We start from the raw sequence: 25143 nt of genomic DNA on the forward strand, positions 1-25143 counted from the left end.
TTCAGTCCAAATTATTGCTGAATGAAGGGGAGGGACAGAGAGGCTAGGTGATCAAAGGCCTTTCAGAGAAGGATGTGAAATGACAGCCATGGGCTCTTCCCTGTCTCCAGAAGTTCACTGCACTGCATTTAATAATTGCTTCCCATTATTGCCTGACTGTCCTTTCCAAATAAATCTACCTGATTGGGATGGATTTGGTGTGGGAATATCTGTTCCAGCCTATTAGCCAGCACCTTTCTTGAGATTTCCCTGTCCACATTTATTAAGGAGATTGGGTGATAATTCAGGCCGGGTTTGGGTTCTCCTCCTGGTTTTAGAATTACAATAATGAGTGCTGATCTTAGGCCTGAAAGTCAGCATTTTGTTTTCACATCATCCTGTCCCTTAGTAGCAGAGGCAGGAGTACCGCAGCTTGGGTATAAGACCAGACCATCAAACATCAGGATTCTTGGTGTGTTTGTGAGAGTGGGAGATTTTAGGGGCAGGTTTTCTTCTTTTTGCTCTTATTTTACTCTCTGAAAGTAACTAAATCTAGCCATGCTAGAAATTTCAGTCATTATCAAGCAGACCCTTTAGAAATAAACCACGTGAGCCAAACGGTGGGGTATCCTATTCTCATCCTATCCTCTCTTCCTTCTAGAGAATTGAATCCTTACAGCTCCCAATACTCTGGTAGTTACAGAAATGTCTCTGGGTCTCCTCAAGCTCTGAACTCACCACCAACACATGACCCAGCCTCTAGAAGAGCTGTGTTTCTGTTTTAGGAATCACTATGCCCAATATCTTTGATGGTATTATTGTTGAGCTCATCCTATGAGCCAGGCACTCTTCAAAGCACTTAATCTGCAGTAATAATTCAGTATTCATAATGACTTTGTAGGTAGGTGTTATTACTGGCCATACCCATTTAGCAGGCTTGGCGATTGAGACTTAAAAAGACTGAAGACTTACCTAAAGGCCATGTAGCAAGTAAACTGGGACTCAACCCAGATCCTCCAGAGCCCCATGTTAGTGCTCTACGTAGTCTCTCCTTCTACCTTTTAGCCCTGAAAGGTCAAGGGACAACCTTGCTGTCAGGGAAATGTTGTCAACACAGAAGACAGAGCAGAACAAGATGGAGATAAAGAGTGCAGAAAAGAGCAACAATATGGATTCACGGCCATGTGGCCATCTAGGAAACATTTTTGGAATGCAAAGATAATTCAGCCACGCTGGCCATTAGATTGCACTTGGAATAATAAAGCATAACATTTTCAGAGGCAGCAGCAAAGAGACCCAGCTCTGGAGGGACAGCCATTAGAAGGTAGGTGGTTTTTTTGACTCATCTCACTTTATCCTCACAAACTCTCATTTCCATTTTACTGATGGAGAAAGTGGGCTGAAGTAGTTGTTGGCCAGTTTGCAAAGTTAGGAAGTAGCAGGGCAGTTGTATGAGCCCAGGTCAGGGTGTTGACATGGAACAGCCCACAGGGAGGAAAGTGGAGTTTGACCAGCACATTATTTCCAGAAATGTTTCTATATAAATGGAGATGGTTTTTTAAAAAAACCAGCATGAGATCTGTCTCTGTGTCTCTGTCTTTATCTCTGCCTCTTTCTACTGTACACACACACACACACACACACACACACACACGGCCCTAGAGCAGCTCAACAGGGAAAGCCTAAACAATGAGATTTGTAAAGGAGAAAAATAGTGTAGTATTACTGCACTACTTTTCAGCTTCTGTAATTCCTGAGAGCATTTCTGGAAAAGTGAGGGGGTTTCGGCGAGAGAGGTTAATACGCTTCATCTAAAACAACCTTTGGCGATTCGACTGTAACTTTGATAGTGGAATTCTACTTTTTGATTCTTTAAATATGTTAGAATTATCAGCGGTATGTACCTAATCCTACATAATGTAAAAGTCATATTTAATTAAATTAATGTAACTGAAATAGTTCAGTCGGCTTAACTTGTTCATTTTCTCTAACTAAATATCAGCTTACACTAAAAATTTTATTAATCACAGTAATGAGAATTTTTATATTAAATATATATATTACATTTAGTTTAAATGTTAATAGTCTACATTATTTTAATAAATTGTGCTAAGGGAATATATATGGAATAAGTCTCTCATGCAGATTTTATTGGTTGCTGCATAGTTAATAGACACTAATGTGATCAGAGCCTGGATGTGATCATAAGATCAGTAGTTAAAATGATTGAAATATAAATTAGGAGCTGGAATAATTGTTTGTTAGAAGCTCAGATAATAACTGTTTGGTAATGCTCGGAGGGTCGAAGAAATAAAACATTCAAATGTGCAGCAGTAACAGGCAAGAGAAACACTTTGAGGCAGACATAGGCACTGGATGTTTTTTTGCTAATTGCCCCCCCCTCCTTTCTCCAAGGAGGCCTGACGTGCACCTGCCCCCTCACCCATCTTGCCCCCTGTTGGTTTCTCAACCGAGAAGGCTGAGCCTTCTACCCAGTAACCAGGCCTGCTGCTCTCTGTCAGGCTCCTTGGCTTTCTCTCCTTACAGTCCACAAGTCTTACTGAAGCTGATGCTGACACACCAGCTTGCTGCCATTTTGCCATTGATGTGACTGATTCATTGAGAATGGGTAGAAAAGCCACCCTCGGGTTTGGTGGCCGGGGATGCTCTGTTTCCCGTGGCAGGGGTCTATAGACTCTGTAAATGTCTAGATGATAAATATTCTAAGCTCTTTGGACTGTATGATCCTTAGGGGAACTTCTCAACTCCGCCCTTGCAGGAACAGAAAGCAACCATTAGACAATACTAAGCAAATGGACATGGGCATATGCCAATAAAACTTTACAAAAACAGCTGAACATGGCGCACTGGCCATAGTTTGCTGCCTCTTGCTCTATTTTGCCAAATGTTCTCCTGACCCAAGACACGTTTAACTTCTCCTACAAGGAGATTCTCAGTTGAAATACCTTTGTCAACAATGAGGCTGTAACGGACTGCTTGTACCTGTTTGTGTTCTGCGCAATCCCGACAAGGTAGAATTGGTGATTGCTAATAAAAGAGAAGCAATCTACACTCTGCGACCCAGTAGCCCAGAGGTTAATTAAGAAAGAGTGTGGTCGTATTTAAGAGACTTAATCAACTTTTCAGGCTCATGCTATGAGGACTTCCTCCAGACAGGATTTGATGGTGACCAGATCTCATCCTACAAACAGACTTTTTGGGGGCAATTTTGACAGTGAATTCGCCTTTCTTATCCGCAATTTTTTATTCTCCTAAGTTCTTGGTGGAGTGACCGAAAACCATTTTCTTTTTTTCAGAGCCTTTGTCTCCTATCTCTCCTCTCCATTCCCATTAATTCACCTTCCTCCTTCACCTTTTGGAATATTTTCCTTTAATTATTTATCTTGATGGTTTGACTTGGAAAGTTCAGGGTTCTTTTCCACAGAGGGTATTTGGTATTTCTGAGCAATATACCCTCTCAATCTCCTTAATAAATTCCTTAAGGAAGTTGGGGATTTCTGACAGCAATTTTTGAATAAAGGACCTTCGATTTCCTTTTCTTCCTCTCCCCCAGAAACCATATAATTCTAACATTGTTTCCTCTTAATCTCTTCTACAGGTCAACTATTTCAACTTTTGACTTCAATTATTCACTTTCAATGTTTATGTATGTTAAATTCATTAATTTCTATTAAATTCCCTCAATTTAGTCACTGCGGGCAAGGCACTGTGAAAAACAATGTTGACAAAGACAAACACACTTAAAATAGCCTCTGGCCTCGAGACACTAGTCATTAACTTACACTACAAAGTTGCATGTAATAAGCACTGTGTGAGTGGCACCAAAGAAGTTAGTAAACGTGGAAAGGACATAAAGGCCATCATTCGGTGGGGCTAGAATGTAATAGTGGACATCTGCTGGTTTTTCAGTGGGGTACCTACACTGATTTTGTGTAACCCCAATTTGTTTTGAAATTATCATGCCTCTTTATTCTCAGCCAATGTGCCAGCTGACTTTATTCCCAGGCGTCACATGCCAGGCTAATGCTTATAACCCACTCACCTGGCTGGAGTTGGATCTGCCAATAAATATAAAAACCCCAATCTGGGCCTCGAATATGTGTGTGTGCATGTGTATGTACCCATCCCAGAAGCCATTTCTCTCTTCTGCTGGATTTTTCAACAAAGGGAGTCTGAAGGTAGTGTGGGCCACTATGCAGATCCTCAAATGTAGTGAGCACAGAGAAGCCGGGCAGAGGGCTGGATCATGCTGACATCATTTGAGGTCTTCATCAATCTGGAACTGAGGTTGAACTGGACTCCTGAGCTACCTGACCCCTATATTTATTTTTTAGCTTAAACCAATTTATGTTTGGTTTTCTGCCCCTTGGAGCAGAGATATTGATAGTGTACATGGTGATGGAACTTGGACTTGAAAGACAGTAGAATCTTTGCAGGTAAAAATGAGGTCACAGTTTCTAAACCTTTTTGTTTACATACAAACTTCTGTACTTGCCAATGTTGAATATAGTTTTCATCGGGGGCAAAATACCAATTCAAAGGTTGCTACTGTTGGAAGTCCTCACTTTATTCATCACATCACCCACAGATGAAATCCCAACCCATGAGATTTCTTAGCAGAAAATTGCTATATCTGCCCCTTTCTGAATGCATGGCAGGAGGAAAGAAAATTAATACTTTTGGAAATCCACCATGTGTAGAGATTTATGTTTGATCTCATTTAGTATTTGCTATAACTCTAAAAGGAAATTACGATTACTCTCTTTAAAGGTGAAAAAAGAAAGGCTTGGTGGGCTTATTCAATTTTCCAAGTTTGCATAACTAAGTCACAGAAGCATCAGAATTTGAACCCAGGTTCCACTGACTCCAAAGCCCCTGCTGATGCCTCTACATCACATTGTTGTCATTTTCTACCCTATCCCCGGATGACAAGCCAGCTGTAGCCCATTTTCACCTTCTACCCCCTGACCAAAAGTAGAGGCGCTGGCAAGAGCCCAAGGAAGGATTTCTCTGGTTTGATACTCCTCATGGAGTTAGGCCATTACTGTGGCCCAATGTCAGGGCCATTGTTGTCTTGGGGCAGCTGTTTTTTTTTTTTTTTTTTCTATTGTGATTGGTGGAGGTGGTTTAAGGCTCCCGACAAGGCGTAAGGCTGAGAGTGTAGTGTTGTGGCTTTTGGCTGCAGTGAGTCTCTGTAGCTTCTGTTGTTAATGGCCACAGCTGTCGGGGAGGGCTGAGGGAGGGCTCGGGTGCTTGTCACCTCTTCAAGCACTTCCGGGCCCTTCACAGCTGGACAGCCCAGATTCTATCAACACTCTGCAGAGTGCTATTCACAGCTGGATCTCTGCTCAGCTCTGACACTGTACAGCTTTTTCAAATAACAGCACTTTCAGAGAACATGCTCAAAGTCAGCACTTCTACCCTCCCCTTTGACTCTAGCCTTATTTGATGTACTGTCCCTTAACTAGCAAATCTAAGGGGACCCACTGCACCTGCCCAGCAGGGCCAAATGGAGCTATCTAGGGAAGTTGGTAATTGTCCCTCATCCTTCCAATTTCATTCATCACACACATCAAATTCCGAGATCAGCTCTGAATGTCCAGTCATCTGCCAGGATGGACACATAAACTAAATTTTGGCGATTTACAGCCTGGCCTTGGAGTGGGTGGGATCTGGATTTGAATACTCGTACTAGCACTTAATAATGGTGTTATTACTGGAGGTGTCTGAAGCTTTAAGTCTCAAGTACAAAATGGGGATAGATCCTACTTCGGAGGGTCTTTGTGATGATTAAATGAAAAGGACATTATAAGGGAGCTTGGCTCACAGGGTGCCTTAGCGTGTAGTAGCTATTTTTTACTGAGTGTTCATGGTTCCTTTGTTATTTTTCTCTTTTCAGTTAACAGCTATTTCTGGGTGAATGAAAATACAAATTATCTTACAACTTCCATAGTAGATCTTAATATTTTGTGCTTCAACTTTCCATATGTCTGGGAGAAAGTATTTCTAATACTTCAGGGTATATCTTGAAAATATCTCTGAATTTTGTTATTGAAATCAAACAGCTTTGCCCTGAGCGACGACTGTGTAATGCCATATTGCAGCACATTTCCTGGAAGATGCAAAGCACATCACCCTGTAGAGGGGTTCCTGCAAAGATGGGTGAGTTTCATGGTCAACGATTATGTCTTTTCTGTTATGCAAAGTCCATGGTCTTTAAAGGGATATCGAGATCTTTTACATAAGCTCCATTTGCTCTACAGGCAGAGAGATGCTCTCAGGATGATACATTTTGAAAAATTTGGGTTCTGCTATCATGAGTTTTCTGAAGGGCTTTCTGTGGTGCAGTATTTGTAAAACCAGAAGTCAGGTGTCGGAATCATCCATATTGCTGAGTAGAAGGAATCTTAAGTCAATGATCTCAGCTTTTGACAGGAGTAGGCCAGTCATGGGGAAGGAATTGGCAGGATTCCCTGGGACCTTGGAGATTCTGTTAATCCTCCTCTCTCTTGGGCCTGATTTTAAACCTACCATCCCTGGACTGATACAGAACGGCATCACCTGAAGCACTCTACAGGAATCAAACCCTTTCCTGGAAGGCAGAAGGCATCGTAGCTGACATTCTTCACCTTGGCACCAGGTTATTTTTGGCAATCAAAGGCCAGGCTCAGCAGCACAGTGTGGTTCTGGAGACACTTTGGGGTGGTTTGCAGTTGAGTAACAGCTGAACTGTTGCTGGTGCTTTTAGGACACAAGAATGGGGGCAGAGAAAGCGCACACTGATTGATCCCCTGCTGAAAATGTGATGAATAAGTTGAATGAAAGGGAGGATCACTTAATGAGTTCAACTCTGCTGTAGATACTGTAAGGCTGGAAAGAAATATAAAGCTCAGTTTCTGTCCTTAAGGAACCAGTATTTGTGTTGGCAAGGCAAGAGTAAGGCACACGAAGCAACAGCCTAGATGAGAGAGTGTGTGATTAAGTGACAACCGAATAGTACAGACAGAAAGTACTCTTGGGGCCTGGCCTTGGGAGAGATGGTGGAGACGGCCAAGTGTTGACAGGTTTGCAGTGATCTGATGTTTTTGTGAGATGTTTGCCCAGGGTTAGAGACGCAGTTGTGACTACGAATGTGGCAATTCCAAAAAAATCACATCTCGGTAATTGTTTCATCTTCTCAAGTCCCAGATCCCTGTTGATTGAGGAAATCACATTGGAAACTTTTCAGGGTCACGGGATAGTATTTTGTGCTTTCTAAGAAGCCATTTAGCTAAGAGTTTTAACAGTTCTCAAGTTCTGGTAGACTTGTAAATTTCTAAATGTATGAGATCAGGGTTGCCTCACTTGCACTCACTGACCGCGTGACCTTGAGCTTGTAAACCTGCTAAGCTTTACTTTCTCTGCTGAATGAGAACGATAATACTATCCTCGCAGAGTTGTTATGAGGATCACAGGAAGATAATGTATACAAAGTGCTTGGTACATGGAAGGGGTTTTAGTGCAAGGCAGGTTTATCATGGTGACTGGTGGGGTTGGGAAGAAACACTATTGAAATCAATATAAAATCAGAGAATGTGGGGGCTGCAAGGGATCAAGTGGTGGACCAACTCCTTATTTTATAGATGAGGAATGGAGTCCGAGATAAACTAAATTATTTGCACATCAGTACACCAGCAGAAGAGTGGGACAAAGCACCTTGCCTCCTAACTGGCACTCCATTGCATTTCTCTTATCGTATGTCCTCCTATGCTAGCTTGGCGTAACAAGTCATTGAGTTTAGGAATACCTTCTTCTCATGTGTCTCTTTCTTCCACTGTCTTCCTCTGACATTATCAATAACTACTTTGGGTTAGGCATGGGGGATGCATTTAAAAGTAAACAAGATGCAGTCCTTGCCCTCAAGGAATTGGTACCTCAGATGACTCAGCTGCATTTAAGGTTCTCTGATTCACAGGGGTAAATGGAGAAATGGTTGACATGGCATTAAGGATGAATTCGGCACGGGGAGGAAGTCATGCCAGTGGAGTGGTTCAAGCCAGGGTCTAGGGGAAGGCAGTTTGGGTTGACATCTTTGGACTTAACCTTGAGCAAGTTACTGAAACTCCCTATCCGTCTATAAAAAAGGGTATAATCAGATTATCTACTTTCAAGAGTCGTGCAGATAAATGAGAATGCGGTGCAGTGCTTGGCCCATCCGAAGCAGTCAACGACAGCTGTATTTACACGGGAAAGGCACGGGTGGCATTATGGATAAGAGAGACTAGAATAGTAAAAATAGAACCACAGAATCATAATTAAGGATGTCTGATGCCTAAGTAGTGATTCTATTCCAACCCTGGAAGTAAAGTTCTTGCACAGCAGTGAGCTTTCTGCTTTTCAGGAGTGGGTCCTAAGGTATTACACTAGACAGGAGACTCGGAGTCACTAAAGCTTTTTCCAGAGAACAAACTTGGCCCCTCTCCACCATGCTTAACATCACAGAGTGATGCGACTCAACAAATATGAGACCATTAAGTGTTCCTGGGAAGTCAACAGTGGTGAATCTGGATTCTTTTCTTTTTAAAGTATTTTTTTTGCCAGATTTTTATTTCTCAAACCAGTTTCTGATTAGCAGCTTCATCTAGGCATATGAGCTCCCCTTGTTCCTTACAATTCTATTTCAGATCCGTTTTTCATCAGTTCTATTATTACACATTCTTTTCAAGACTCAGTCTCAATGTAATAATATCTACCATTTCCTTTATAGTGATTTATGACTTTATTAAAGCTCTTAGATTTCTGTTCAGATTTCTAATCTGTTGACTTGGGTTATTTTGTATAATTTAATTATTGTCAGAGGTTTTGCTAAAGGTAGGGACACCTGCATTTAATTAATGCACTGTTTGCATATTTCACATCATAAATAATGATGCCCAATAAATTACATCTTAATACTAATCCTGTAGTAGTCCTCACCACAACTCCTTGCATTTAAATCCCTGCCATGGATCAAATCATCGTCAATGGTACTTGACATCTAAATTTTTCCCCAGGATCTTTCTGACCACTCTGATGATTCTTCCCTTCTACTCACGTATGTTATAGTTATACCTAGAGCTTTCAGAGGTTGGCCAGTAGAGATGAGGAGTGGCACAATTGTATTTTTTTTTTTCTCTGTGATTTCCTTTTCTGGATGTACAAATTCCAAGAATCTGGGTGGTTAGGAGCCAGTTCATCTTTTTCTAGCCACTTCATTAGAAACCTACATAAAGATCACTGGGGCTTATGGTGGAATTGATGGGCTACTGTCTAGAACGCATTTCCTTCAGACTGTAGAAATCAAAGTCACCACTCTAAGAAAGCATTTCAATTTTACTTTCATCAAAGAGTTAAAAAGCCAAAGCCTTTTAGCATCTCGTTTCACTTACACACATAGCCCATTATAACCTGCATAAACAAGGATGACAAGTTGAGATTAATGAGAGTCCCCAAGTGACAGAACAATTTAATTGTCAGAAATCATAGGAGCTGAACTTTACCAGTATATTTATATAAGACAACCATACTCTAAAAACTTCCCTAATTGATTATGACCAATAAGTAATAACTCGGAAAGCAGTTTTCTGGTATACAAATAACAAATGACTCATAATAGTTAATTGAAGTATTAAGATGCATAAGGGAAGAATATTAGATTGACTAGATAAATGATTCATAATGTAAGGCAAATAATTGGAGAGTTCATACTCCTAAGTAGGATATAGTTCGTAAGCAATGCTGAAAGTACATCAAGTAAAGGGGATTGTGTTGCAAAATGAACTCCCAGCTAATTGGGCATCATAGCTGTGTTGCCTCCAGGCTCCATTGGATCTTAGCTTTCAGGCAAAGCAGCCTTCTGTGGATGCTTCTAAGCCACGGCTTATCTTGGATCTTGCGGCCCTTGCAAAATAAGGGGATGGGGTCAGAAGCTGGACGGTGGGTAGGGCAGCCAGACACATGCAGAAGGCGGACTGCATTATGGCTGAGCACATACAATCGTGCCAGGTCCTGTCTTTCAAGGCTGTCTTTGACTGGCCATGGGCCCAGCTTTGGGGACCCAGGGCACCTGACCTAAATAAAGTCTCTCTCAATGACCTCCATGCTGATCTTACTTGCGGACAGTGGCAGCTGCTTATGTAATGCAACTTTGGGGATCCTTTGCACCCAAATATCTCTGTACTCTGTGCATGCTCGACTGTTCTCCCTCTGAAAGCCCAGCAAGTTAAGTAGTTTGATCAAAGTCAACAGCAGAAGGAAGTGACTACATCTAAGCGTTCCTATACCAGGTGACGTTGTGTGTAGACTCTGTCTAATATAATTAAGAATAGTCTCCCAGAAATGTCACTTAAGAGCAAAGTTTTCTTTTCAGTCACTATTTTGCCCTTATTTGCCACCTGTAGGCTTCAGTGAGGGTTGAATAATACTTACACATTAGAGCTGTACTAGAGTTTCTTGTTGGGAATTCCATACGAAACCCTGTACTCTCAATGCACTTTGATTGACTTTAATTTCTGACTGCCCCCAAAGGTTCCAAATATTCCAAGCACATTTTAAACTTCTTTTTTTTTTTTAAAGAGAAGTAAGCCTTTATTTCCGTGTTTCACAAATAAACTTGGCTGAATTGGTTGCTTTTTAGTGATTAGTCAAAGAGACCAAATCCCATATCCTCGTCCGACTCCTCCGACTCTTTCTTTGCTTCAACCTTGGCTGGGGCTGCGGCGGCAGCAGGTGCAGCAGTGGTGGCAGCAGCCATGGGGGCAGCAGCCACAAATGCAGATGGATCAGCCAAGAAGGCCTTGACCTTTTCAGCAAGTGGGAAGGTGTAATCAGTTTCCACAGACAAAGCCGGGCCCCGCTTGTATCCATTGATGATAGGATGGGGCACTGATGCAACAGTCGGGTAACCTACCTGCAGACATACACTGGCGACGCTGCGGACACCCTCCAGGAAGCAAGACTGCAGAGTTTCCTCTGTGATGTCAAGCACTTCAGGGGTGCAGATGCTGCCATTGTCAAACACCTGCTGGACGATCAGCCCAAAGGAGAAGGGAGGGATGTTTAGCATGTTCAGCAGTGTGGCTTCACTGGCTCCCACTTTGTCTCTGGCCTTAATCAGCTGCACGTCATTCAGGATTTCAGTGGTGCCCCTGGAGATCTTAGTGGTAATGCCTAAAGCCTGGAAGAAGGAGGTCCTCTTGGCCCCCAGACCAGTGTTCTGGGCTGGCACAGTGTCTTCACATGGAGCTATGGCACCAGCACGGGCAGCAGCTGGCACCTTATCGGCCAGCAGCATGTCCCTCATCTCAGTGAGGTCCTCCTTGGTGAACACAAAGCCCACATTCCCCCGGATATGAGGCAACAGTTTCTCCAGTGCTGGGTTGTTCTCCAAATGCCCTCAGATGGCCTTGCGTATCATGGTATTCTTGCCCATCAGCACGACAGCCTTCCTGCGGAGGGACATGCGGGTCTGCTGCATCTGCTTTGAACCCACATTGTCTGCTCCCGCAAGGAAGCATTTTGGATAATCATCCACAAGTTGGATGATCTTAAGGAAGTAGTTGGACTTCCAGGTCGCCCTGTCTTCCCTGGGCATCGCGGTGGTGCGTCAGGGATTGCCACGCAGGGTTTAAAGACGATGTCACTCTCACGAGGATGCCTGGAGAGAGGAGGCTTAAACTTCTTTCTGAACTTCTTTAAAAATCCTGTTCTGCTGATGGTATGGGGATAGCACTTTACTTCGCCAGTAGGAAACTGGGCACCCCTTTGGCCTCATGTTAGTTTAATTTTAAAACAGTAACATCTTCCATCGATTTGAGAGAAAGATAAGCAGTGTTAGTTAAGTGACTACCTGTGAGCCCCACACCGTTCCAGGTATTTGATGTGTTTGCTCATTTAATCATCACCAAACTTTCAGAAATAGAAGATGTTCTTTTGTGTAACAGATGAGAAGCCTCACCTTGAAGGAGATTAAGTTACAATGTGTGTTTTATACACTTCTCAGCTTGTATCCTTTATTCCCAATTATGATGGACACAGTTTTTTTCTGGCACAGAAGCAGATAGTTGATAAATGCCAGTAGAATCTAATTCTGCAAATGCCTGATTTCAGCTTTAGGATTAAAGGGTAAATGAGTTTAGACAGAGCAAGACTGTTCTAAATTCTTCCAACTAGAAAACCAACACTTAGTGCCCAATGAGTGTTCAGTAGTATTATTAAGAATAGGAGACTGTATTTACATACATACATACCTTACTTGTCCAAGGAAACATTTGGGGAATACAGTTTCTCAATTTAGAAACATAGTTGGTCATAGTTTTCTTTGGGGAAAATCCCTGCAATAGCTTCTCATGCCTCTTGGGGCAAGGAACCATGGTCTTTACAGGCACCTGCTGTTCTCAAACTCTGGGCTCTTCCTCATAGATCTGCATAGCTAGCTCCCTCATCTAGAAGTCTTTGCTCAAGTATCCTCACCTTCTCAATGGGCGATACTCTGAACCCTGTATTTAAGAGGGCAACCTGTGCTGGCCCCCAACTCCGAAACTCCTGATCCCCTCAGTCCATTCAATTATCTCTCTCTTCCCTACCACTTAACATGCTTTCACTTACAGGAAAGTTTTCTTATTTATTGTCTTTAATGTTTAATGGTGAGTTTCTCTCACCATGAAAATGTAAGCTCCAGGAGGGCATGGATTAATGTCTCATTCACTGATATATCCCAAGTGTCTAGAGGAATGTCTGTCCAGTAAGGGCTGAATGAATGAATGGATAGAAATAAATATTTGTCGAATGAATACAGAGTCATCCACTTTTCCCTTAAATCATTTTGCCTTTTGACTAAACCATTCTCATTATCTGGGAATTGATAATGATCATCCCTGGATCTGTGCAGATTTTCAAAACCTCCTCATTTCCTTAGGTGTCCTGCCTTTTAAATTTTACCTAGAGACATAAAACTATAAATATATCATTTGGTTATTTTTAAGTACAGTAAAACAAATACTAAAAACTTGACTTCTGATTTTTAGTAGCGACTAGATCTGAGAACATGCTGCCATCTTGGTCTGTCCAACCTCTTTTACCTCTTTCAGATAAGGCCATCAAAGCACTAAGGCAGTTTGTAGTGCACTCAAGGGTGCTTTGCTGGTGAGTGGTTGGGATTTGGAGGAGACCCTTGACTGCTGATGGTTGGCCTCTCAGAACATTCTTGTAGGACTAACTCTCTTATTACTGCCTCACCAGTCTGACGTGTGTATTATGCATGTCATTCTCCTAAGTGACCATAGGGAAGTTTATTCTTTAAATCTCATGAATGTCTTTCCTCTCTCTTCTCTGCTTACATCATCTTCAAGACAAAAGCTGCAGGTCAAGTGAACTGCACAGTGGTCAAAGCTCTTGCTGCAGTAATCCAGCTCAAGTCTGGCCCTTTTTCTTGAAAAGGACAGAGCAGTTCTTTTGACTGCTTCTTCTAGGCATGCTTGAAAAATAACCCAGCTAGCATTCCCCTAGCCTCCATGTATGATTTCATTGGGAAACTATGCATAAGATACTTTGGAAATAAATATACACAAGAAATTACAACTCTGTTTGAATGACCCTCTACCTTGGAATGTCTAGAACTGTGAGAATTATAAGGCCAAGAAATATGTCCAGGCCTGCTTGCTTGAAAAGTTACTATTCCTTATATGGAATCTGAACAGACAGGGAGCTGAAGTTGTATAAACTAAATGTAGATTTTTTTTTCCCAGCCACTTATGTGCCTCATCCTTGACCTATTTCATTTATAGGTTCCTTTAAGATATTACGTCTTGAAAGCTCATTGCCTTCTTGATGGTCCAACAGTGATTTTCAAAAACAGTGAGTGCTTTACACAGACTGTATATCAGAATGATCCAAGGATGGGTGGACCCAGAAAGGGTTGGACCATGAGTACACTGGTGCAATCAAATCAGTAGAATGTGAGGCCTGCTGACAATGTGGAGGTCTTGTCAGAGTACCCTAGGTAGAGTTTACTCGTTACTGTTAGAAATTTTAAAATGTAGACATCCAGAAATGTTTAGTCTGGTTTTCAGTACGAAAGAAGGGCAAGTGGATTCAGTCAAGGACCCACAGCATGATAAATATTTCTTTTACTCTATTTCCTTGAAAATGGAGAAGATAGAGCAACAAGCTGTGAACCTAAACCTAAAAGATAGAAGTTCTACTTTTTAATAGGGATAATTATTTTATTATATAAAATGTAGAAAGGGCACATTTTTATAATTTTGGTTTACACAGAATATTTTATTTTTTTATTTTTTTTATTATTTTTTTATTTTTTAAACTTTTATTTATTTATGATAGTCACAGAGAGAGAGAGAGAGGCAGAGACACAGGCAGAGGGAGAAGCAGGCTCCATGCACCGGGAGCCCGACATGGGATTCGATCCCGGGTCTCCAGGATCGTGCCCTGGGCCAAAGGCAGGAGCCAAACCACTGCGCCACCCAGGGATCCCTTTAATGTAAGAAATTCAGAATAGTGACAACATGTGCTTGAAAGGTTATGCTTTCATTAATCCTCACCAGCAATTCTGAAGTCTGCCTGGGTTCAAATCCCAACTGTACCAGTAATCAGGATAGGTATCTTATCTTCTCTAAGCTGTGGTTTGTCATCTAAAAGATGAGGATTAAAAACAGTACCTACCCTAGAGAATTGTTGTAAGAGTTTTTAATAAGGTAAATCAACACAAATACAAAGACTTATAAATACGTAGTATTTGGTAAGTAGACACAATTATTATTCTCACTAGCCATATGTATTGATTGCCATACTTGACAATATTGGAATTTTTAAAAAGTGGAAGGTAGATTGTAGAAAGATGCCACACATATTGAAACTGGCCTTCTTGGATGAACTCACTGACTAGTTACTCAAGGTTTCTTTTCCTTTTCTAGACTTAGATCTACATTTTTGTACAAGTGGAGAAGAGTGACAGTTACTTAAATAAATCAAAGGAAGGGCTGATTTTTGGCCTTTATTACTGGAATTTTTCAGATGGAGTCTTGCATTGGTTATATGTATAGAGTGTGATTTTATACTTAGTTTCACAGATATGTAGAGATTGATCTGAAGATTGACCCGGAGATTAAAAAAATAGCTGTAATACATAAAATATTGCTGTTTCTTCCTAAAGCTTAGATGTCAACATTTCCTTACACTGGAGGGAGGGAACACTCCCAAATTCATTTTATCAGGCCAGCATTATCCTGATACCAAAACGAGAAATAACACGACTAGAAAAGAGAACTATAGGGGCCAATTATCCTTAATGAATACAGGTGTAAAAATTCTCAACAAAATACGAGCAAGCTGAATTTAGCAGGATATTAAAAGGATCATTCACCATGATCAAGTGGGACTTATTCCTGGGATGCAAGGATGGTTCAATATATGTAAATCAATCAGTGTGGTACATTAATAGAACAAAAGAAAAGAATCATATGATCATCTCAGTAGATGCAGAAAAAGTATTTGACAAAATTCAACTTCTGTTCATAATAAAAACTCTTAACAAATTAGGCAGAGAAGGAACCTACCTCTACATAATAAAGGACATATATGATGAGCTGACATCTGCTATCATACTCAATGGTAAAAGGTTGAAAGCTTTTTCCCTAAGATCAGAAATAAGACCAAGGCATTGACTCTTAACACTCCTATCCCACATAGTACTTGAAGTCCTAGCTAAGGCAGTCAGACAAGAAAGTGAAATAAAAGGTATCAGTATTGGAAAGGAAGATGTAAAATTGTTTTTTATTGCAGAGGAAATAATTTCACAGGTGATAAATCCTAAAATTTCAACAAAAAACTGTTAAGTTTAATCAGTGAACTCAATAAAGTTTCAGGATACAGAATTAACATACAAAAATCAGTAGTGTTTCTAGACACTAACAATGGATTTTCTGTAAAAGAGAAAAGAAATTGATCCCATTTACAATAGCATCAAAAACAAAATACTGAAGAATAACCCTAACCGAGGAGGAGAAAGTTTTACTCTGAAAACTATAAGACATTGATAAAAGAAGACAAAGAAGGCATAAATAAATGGTAAATTATCTCATATTCATGGATTGGAAGAATTAGTATTGTTAAAATGTCAATACTATGAAAAGCCATTTATAGATTCAGTACAATCCATATCAAGATACCAATGGCATTTTTTAAAGATTTTATTTATTTATTAATGAGAGACACACAGAGAGAGAGGCAGAGACATAGGCAGAGGGAGAAGCAGGCTCCCTGCAGGGAGCCCAATGTGGGACTCGATCCCAGGACTCCAGGATCAGGCCCTGAGCCAAAGACAGATGCTCAACTGCTGAGCCACCCAGGTGCCCCTCCAATGGCATTTCTTACAGAAGCAGACAAAACACTTCTAAAATTTATATGCAATCAAAGAAATCCCAAGAAAGAAGAAAAAAACAGGAGGCATCACACTCCCTGATTTCAAGCTATCTCATTAAACTATGGTAGTCAAAATAGCATGGTACTGGCATAAAAACAAACAGGCCAAGAGAATGGAATGGAGAGACTAGACATAAATCCACACATTTATAGCCAACTAATATTTGACAAAGGAGTCAAGAATACTCAACAGAGAAAAGATGTGTTCTCTTCAATAAATGGTGCTGGGAAAATTGAACATTCAAAAGAATGGAAATGGAATCCTACCTTATACCACTCAGAAATAATTAACTCAAAGTGTATTAAAGACTTAAATGCTAGACCTAAAAACATAACACTCCTAAACAAAAAATAGCAGTTATACTCCATGACATGAACTCTGGCAATGATTTTGAAATATGGTACCTAAAGCACAAGAGACAAGAAAAAAACAAGTGGGACCACCTCAAACTAAAAAGCTTCCACCCAACAAAAGAAACTATCAACAAAGTGCAAAAACAACCTACAGAACAGGAAAAATATTTGCAAACCATACATCTGATAAAGGATTAATATCTAAAACATATGACTAATGCCTACAATTCAATAGCCAAAAAACCTAAATTGCCCAATTTTAACCAAGGTTTGACCTCAGTAGATGTTTCTCCAAAGAAGATATACAAAGAGCCAACAGATGCATGAGAGGAAGTGGAGCATCATTAGTCATCAGGGAAATGCAAATTAAAACCACAGGAAGATACCACTTCACACCTATTCCAATGGTCATCATCAAAAAGACCAGAGACAAGAAATGCTGGTAGGGATGTGGAGAAAGGGAATTCTTGTGCACTCTTGGTGGGGCCATAAATTGGTGCAGCCACTATGGAAAAGATTAAAAAATCACAAAAATTAAAAAGAGAACTGCCGTATGATCTGGTGACTCTACTTTGGAGAATATATCCACAGGAAATGAAAACACTGACCTGACAAGATGTTAGTACTCCCATAGGAAGACCTGGAAACAACCTAAGCAGCCATGAATGAATGAATGAACGAATCGGTAAATAAATTGGTGTACACACACACACACACACACACACAATGGAATATTACTCAATCATAAAAAAATGAGGGGATCCTATGTGTGATAACATGGATGGATCTTGAAGGCATTTGTTAAGTAAGATGGGGGTGACAGAGAAAGACAAATACTGTACGATTCACCTAATGTGGAATCTAAAACAAAAACAGAAACAAGCTCGTAGAAAAAAAAAACAGACTTGTGGTTGCCAGAAGTGGAGGTGAGGGGAAGGTGGAAACGGAGGAGGTGGCCAAAATGTGCAAACTTCTGGTCAGAGGACACACCAGCCCGAGGCATGTAATACGCAACGTGGGGACCGCCGTGAACGCTGCTGTAGGACAGACAGGAAATCGTTAAGGGAGTAAATCCGAACAGTCCTCATCACAAAGAGAAATTTTTCTTCTTCTTTTCTTTCCTTTCCTTTTCTTTTTCTGGTGCCCATGTAGGATGATGGATGTTAGCTGAACCTACCGCGGCAATCATTTCACAGCACATGTAAATCAAACCGCCGGCCTGTACTCCTTCAATTTATACAGTGACACATGTCAATTGTTTCTCTATAAAACTGGAAAAAAAAAACCTCTCACACTGCATTCTCTCCAGGGCAGGCTCTTGACCCAATAGCAGACTGTCTAGGCTTCCTCGGAAGCAAGTGGAAGCTTCCCACTCCCGTAAATGCGAAAGGCTCAGCTTGGAGGAACATGTTATAATTTTGAAACAAGTAGATCTGGAGAGAAGATATTTTGGCCCTGGCCTATGTATCAAGTTTGTGGTGTAAGCTCAGGGTTTTTCTTTGAAGGTGGAAGTGGTATCATCAGCTTCTCCTTGACTAGTCCCTCTGCAGGCCTGAATCTAGCCCTGGGCTTCTAGAGGACTGGGATACTTTTATAGCCACTGTGGTATTTTGTGACCAAAATAAATACATATTTTATACTTAGGGAAGACTAACATTAAGGAATCTCAAAATGGCTTCTAAGCTCAGTGATGGAAATAGAGTGAGTACTAAATATCTCTATTTCACTTGAAAATACCGTTTGTTGTTAGAGGCTTTGGTATAATTCAGGCTCTGGGTGACTTTGATTTTGGTAAACCTGATTTTCTAGTTTTTAAATCTCCAATCACTAAGCATCTGGTTCTTTGCTCTTTAAAGAAGCTAATACTCCGACAGTACTTAATATTTTCCATTTTCAGCAAAGCCAGCTTTAAATATTTCCTAGTGCTAATGCACGATTTGTCTAAGCATTTTAGCTAAATCTAATCTTTCATTACCGCTGGTTCGCGTCTCTATTTTCAGACGGTTAATTTGCCGACTTTCTGCAAAGTTCAGTTTTGTTACATGTCTGATCAAGCTTAACAATAATTTCCTATATTATATTAGCCAAAGTAATGTTTGTTTATGAGCTTAGAGTCATATTTATTAACATCCATGATTAACTGAAAATTGCCCCATGTGGTATTTCAATCCACAAATGTGTTTTGATTAGAGAAGGGACAATTATTCCATTTGCATTTGATTCTAACACAAATGGTATAATTTTCAGCTCTCTTAGTCAAACAGATAGTAGTGGAGAAAAGAAAAGGTAAGGCCTCTGAACGACTGCCCGAGTGGCTGCTGCTTTCTCATCGTTTAGACCCTAATGTGGTTCTTTTCTTTGCAGCCCGTTTCTATAAAATAGTTTTTTAGTATGGATAATTACCTTAATTGTTCACACGGTCTCCAAAGTATCACGGGGGCATTATCTGCTATGCTGCTCGAGACTGATCATCGTGTACTTTCTCACATATTTCATCCTCTTTAGGATTGGATGTCTATTTAGATTTAATACTTGACGAATATTCTGCGTGTAGAAATCTGGTAAATAAGAAAAAAATATATTTTGAAAAGATGATTTATGTTCTCTTTAATTCTGACTACTTTCTCCGAAGCTTTTGTGACCTGATATAAATCTCCAGGCCTGCCTTCGTTTTTTTTTTTTTTTTTTTTTTCTTCTTTCTTGGTAGAACAGAATTCAGCTTTTCGCAGATTGCTTTGGACTATCAGCAAGGGAGTGTGCATGAGCGTCTGATGCTGCTGGAAACCAGAATCTGCTTTTTGGAAGGCGCGGGGGCTCCGAGTGGTCTTTGGAAGCACTGAGGTTCCAGCATGGGGCACAGGGGCTCTTGCGGGCCCAGAGCCCGGCGGGCTGAGGGGCTCGGCCTCCGCACACCTGCCGACATGGGGTCACCCTCACAGGAACTCCTAGGACACTCGAGTCACTTTTTGCTGGAGATAGGAACCACACTTAAAGGCCAAAAATGTTGGGCAGGGCCGGTGGGTGGGGCGAGGGGGGGAAGAGGGGTGTCGTTCTTTCATTTGCAGTTCAGAAAACCAGACACAAGACGACTTGACTTTTGTTGTCCTCCTGGGGCTGAGAGCTATAAAGACGCAAGTTTTGGTCCTAGTATAGTCTTTTAAAGCTGGACTGAAGAGAATGCCTAGCACAGCTCCCACTACTCTCCGAAACACTGGTTGGATGGGTGAATGAATGAATGAACGAATGAATGAACGGTTCAGAACACCCCGGGTGACCACAGGCCTGAGGCTTCCATTTCAACCCTCCAAGCTTCTGATGATTCCTTTACCCGGTTCGCTCAATTAGCTGTATCCAAAAGTTTTGCCCTAATTCCTAAGAAAAAACTTCCGAAGCACCTCTTAAATTTCTTGTGATTGGCTTTCATCTGCATAGAACCCCCTTTTTGTGCCCGAATGCCAGCTTTAATAAATCAGCCCGCTCAAATTGAATAAATCTATTTAAATACTTATAAAATATTAAGGATGCATTTGGGAAAAGCCTCTAAGGTTATTGTGGCACCCATGTACCTCACAGTAACTAATTTATTAAGCAGTTTGCAAACCTGGAAAGAAAGGAAAAAGAAAAATGGTTTCATAAACCAAGAGCAGAAGCCAATTTTTCAGCTCAGATGATGAAAGGAAGCATGCATTTCTAATCAAAAAGACAGATAAGCCTTCTCTCTCCCACCATTCCCTCACCGGTAAAGTGCCTTTTCATCATCAACAACACTCCATTCCTAATGGCTGCCCGGGCCTTTCTGCACCTTCTCCATCCGCTGGTAATGTACACACAGCATCCCTTTGAAACAAGAGCCCATTAGCTGCGGCAGCCCACCTTCTCACAGGACGATCTTCTGTTGCAAGTCATCAGCGCGGTGTTAAATCATCCCTACTGGGCATGCTCAGAACCCTGTCAGAGGGATAAACTGATATTTAGAGCCGTAGCATGAAAATTGCTTTTCAGCCCCCTTGAAGGACAGTTAAAAAAAAAAAAAAAAAGGAAAGAAAGGGAAAAGGTCATAAGCTAGACAGGTAACGCCAGGCTCATTCTGTCCCCGTGGAGCTTTCCTTCTTTGGATCTCCTTGGGTGATGGTTCTCGACCCTCGGTCGGAGCCGGGTCACCAACGGCTGGCCCCTGGTGCAAGGAGCCGGGCCCAGGGCTGTGGTCGCCCCGTGTCTCCAGCGCGTCACGTTACCCCCTCCCGGAGCAATCACGCGCGTTTATAGTAGTGACAGTTGTCGTTTCAAATGGGTTTGGCCTGCCTTGTAGGGCTCTGAAGTATGAGTGGTCGGTCGGTCACCGAGGCATCTCGCCCAGGTGTTGCCCATGTAGCCGGCCTGGGGCCTCCCGAGAACCCTGCACAAGGACACTCAGGACCCGGCTGTGCCATCCTGTCCCAGGGGCCAGTGTGATGGGGTGGGGGGGGCTGCCTCAGTGCTCTTGCCTCTCCCCACGTGGGTTTGTTGTTGGGAATGTCCTGACGCCCCGATGATAAGGGTATTAGGCCTAATGGAGCATTTGGAAGGCACGTGGGAACATCGGGGGGAGGGAAGGTTGAGTTTGTGGGAGTCACTCGCTTGCCTGTTTCGAAGGCCTGGTATTAACAGGCCGCGGGCCAGCCCTCGTGTCGGCCGGGCTTCGCATCGTCCGCCAAGTTTGTGCAGGAATGATAAACACGAGGCCAGCGAGGTCTCTAAGTCCAGTGATGGTTCTCCCGGGCTCGCCGACTAGACAAAGGAAAGGCTTTTTAAGGGTGGCCTGTATCTCCTTCCGCCCGGGGTCCCGGGGAGGGTGGCCTTGATTTCTGACAATCACTTGGTGTATTAGGCCTGGGCTCCCACGCGCGCTCTTCTCAAGGTGCTTTATGGGCAGACGCTGCCGTGGTTTTCTCGCTCCAGGAAGCTGTGGTCAGGACACGCTCGAGTCCGGGGCTGTGCTCAGTGATTTTCCTGCCAGTGAGTGTGTTGCAGGCGACTAGAGACTCGTCCTCACCAGCAGGTAGGGTGACGTGTCCCCACAGCTCTGGATGCTGCAGAGAACATGATGACCAAGTTGGGGACGGCCTGTTCCTGAGCAAAACTCATTTCCTGGCTGACGTCAAGGCCTCCTGATATTTGTCACCACATCCTGGCTTCTTTGGGGACACAGCCCTCTGGTTGTAGTCGCTCCGATGGGGTCCGGCTTGACACATCAGCATGACCGAGGATGGGCAGCCCTGTCATTTTGCCTTCGATGGACTTTATCCCGTTAATGGGTGGCCGCTGGAATCTTAGTTTGACAGAAGCTTCCAGACTAATCAGGGGAAGAGCTCAGAGATCAGAGACTTGAACCGACTTCTTCCACCCCAGGCAGTCAAGTCGCTGTGGGGCCGGGGCAGGACAAAGCCCAGCAGTTTCTCCGGGCCTCTTGGATGATGAGGATTCCTTCCATCTCTCCAGAGGCCACCCTCTCCCTGGAAAATTCAGATTCAGTCAATGTCCTTGGAGGCCTGAGAATCTGTTTCTAATAGGAGACGCAGGTGATTTCCCTCAAGAGGAAAGGTTCTTTGGAAGGATTTCGGGGAACGTTCTGGTAAATATAGACCAAAAATTCCTGACTGGGCAGCAAGCTGATGAGCATTTTTGACGCATTGAGTGAATGAAGACTCCCATCCAAGGCCAGCTGCTTGGAGTCCACTGGGTAAACTGAGGCCAAAGAACAAGACTGTGAACGAGGAGCAGTAGAGGGAGAGGGGGCAAGACGTGACTAGATGAAAAAGGTTCTGGAAAACTCAAGGCAGTGGCGGGGCTTGGGGGGGGACTGAGGGGCCTCTGGGGGACTCAAGCCCCAGGACAGTTATCTCCGCCTCGGCGAGGGCTGGTTTTAATCACTCTCGTGTTCCTCTCGCTGCTGTCGTTTGTCAAACCTTCCCATAAAAGCTGCAGTGGGAGGTTATGCGGCGGGTACGGTCATCCATCTCCGCAGGCTGGCCGGGCCCCTCCGGCCTGGCGCCCGCCCCTGGGGCACCCGGTGCTCGGCACAGCCTGGTGGCCGTCCCGGTGGGCGTGCTGTCCCGGCGTCTGCCCCGGAGCCCCCCTCTGCTGGGGATTTGCTGCCCCGAGACCGGTCCTCAGCCCTGGGCCTGGATCCCACGCTTCCAAGCCGTGCGATGATCAGGGAAGCGGATGTGAAGCTGCAGTGACAGGGTGGTGGGGGCAGCTCCCCTGAGGCCCTGCTGTCTGCCACCCGGCTCGGGGCTGCACCGGGGACAGGTGCAGGCCCGCGGGCCCCTGGGGAGCGGCAATCACCTCCTGCCGTCTGGGCCCATCTTACTCCAAAGGCAAGTGAAATGCTGGTGGGGCACCTGTGGCCGGCCAGGCAGCTGCACCCCGCAGGGCCCGACAGGGATGGGGGGCGGTTAGACTGGCAGTCCTGGCCGCAGCCTCCAGGTTGGTGCCGCTGTCAAGCCCAGATTCAGTCTGGATCACCTGGAGGCGACCCGCCCCCCCCGCCCCCCCAGTCCACCTGCTTCCCCACGGATCGCATGGCCTGGCTCAGAGAAGACGTGGGATGTTGGGAGGGGCAGGTATCCCCAGCCAAGGGCAGGGGTACAAGGGACCCTCTGGGTTAAACAGGTGCCGGGAAAGCACACAGAGACTCATTCTGGACAACAAGACTGCGTAAGATTAGGGAAAAGAAGAACTCTAAGGGCAGTTTTCAGGAAAGGCCAGTGACTGGAACTCTCTAACATGGTTGGAAGTTACCCTTCGCCTTCGAGCAGGGAAAACGCGCAAACCTCAGCCATGGATAGTCAGCAAGGCTAGTGGAATGATCGGGAAGGAGGGAACGAGGGGGCACATGTGAGCTGACACAGCAGCAGGTCCACCGAGGCTGAGTCTGGGGCCAAATAATCAGCATCTGTTATGGATGAAGACATTAGCTGTGCTGACATATGAATTTAAATATAAATACCTTGAAACTATTTTTTTTTTTTTTTTTGCATTTGGCCCTTTACCAACATCACAGATAACTTTATTTCCAAAAAGATTTCTCTGATTTTTTTCTTGTATTTATTTTTGGTTTGATAACAAAAGATGATGCTGCTGTTTCCCTTGCTACGGGTATCTTTCTCCTGGCCTCCAAGCACAGTATTTTCCTTTTCAGCCTTTCTTAAAACTGATGCCAGGGGAGATAGCATGGTCTAGCTCAGCACTGTCCAGTAGAAGTTTAATGCAAGCCATGTAGGCATATTAAAAATTTCTAGTAGCCACATTCTAAAAAATGAAAAAAAAAAACCCCAACTGATAAAATTTAATAATGTATTTTATTTAATCCGACAAACGTAGGGCATCATTTCCACATTTCTCTGACATCTGGAGTGTATTTTACACTTAGGGCACTCTTCATTTTAGGCTTGTCACACTCCAACGCTCCAAGTGTTCAATACGTGGCTCGTGGCTGTCTCTTTGTACGGTGCTGCCCTAGCAGTCAACGCCCAACCGGTCATGTTCTTGCTCTCTTGCTTCTTAGCTGGTCTTCCTTTGAAAAGTTAGTCACCTCTCTAGGGCTCATTTTTCTCATCGGTGAAAATAGAGATAATTGGGACACCTGGGGGGCTCAGCGGTGGAGCGTCTGCCTTCGGCTCAGGACATGATCCAGGGGTCCCGGAATTGAATCCCATATCAGGCTCCCCTCAGGAAGCTTGTTTCTCCCTCTGCCTGTGTCTCTGTCTCTCTCTCTCTGTGTCTCTCATGAACCAATATATAAAATCTTAAAAAAATAGAGATAATAATGAATGATTTCATGCATAAAAGCGTACTGACCCTGGGCCCTGTCCTGGGCTCAGAAGTACTTGGTAAAAGCTGGTGACACCAACACTGCTGTAGCCCAGCTCCTAGCCTGGCTCCCTCTCTTCAGAACCCGTGCAGCCTAAAGGTAGTGCTCAGTTAAGAACATAAGACTCCTTATTTCTCTTTATTGTCTATCTAATATCTCTATCATCTATCATATATCTATATTGCCTATCTATTACCTATCTATATCATCTACCTATTATCTATCTATATCGTCTATCATCTATCTATATCGCCTATGTTCCATCAGTACCTATTATCTTTCACTAGGTCTCAGCTGAGGGCATCTAGTCCGAAGAAGCCAAGGATGCTGCCAAACATCTTACAACGCGAGACAACCCCCCTCCCCATCATACCAAAGAATTACCTGCCCCCAAATCTGAATAGTGAGGGACCGACAAACCCTGATTTAACCAGACGCATCTGTGTACAGGTGGAGATCTGATTCCATCGTCCTCTGAT

General features: G+C 43.2%; 1 long non-coding RNA gene and 1 pseudogene across 1 annotated transcript; both read right to left on the minus strand.

Moving 5' to 3' along the window:
- Positions 1-949: 949 nt before the first annotated feature.
- LOC140642333 (uncharacterized) lies at positions 950-21230 on the minus strand. Its single transcript, XR_012038809.1, has 3 exons — positions 20683-21230; positions 19213-19367; positions 950-1046 (listed from the first exon to the last, which is right to left on the minus strand). It is a non-coding gene; the product is annotated as an uncharacterized lncRNA (long non-coding RNA).
- LOC140642332 (large ribosomal subunit protein uL10 pseudogene) lies at positions 10579-11682 on the minus strand (annotated as a pseudogene).
- Positions 21231-25143: the final 3913 nt, after the last annotated feature.

The sequence above is a fragment of the Canis lupus genome, chromosome 11, assembly GCF_048164855.1.
Source record: "Canis lupus baileyi chromosome 11, mCanLup2.hap1, whole genome shotgun sequence".
NCBI lineage: Eukaryota > Metazoa > Chordata > Mammalia > Carnivora > Canidae > Canis > Canis lupus.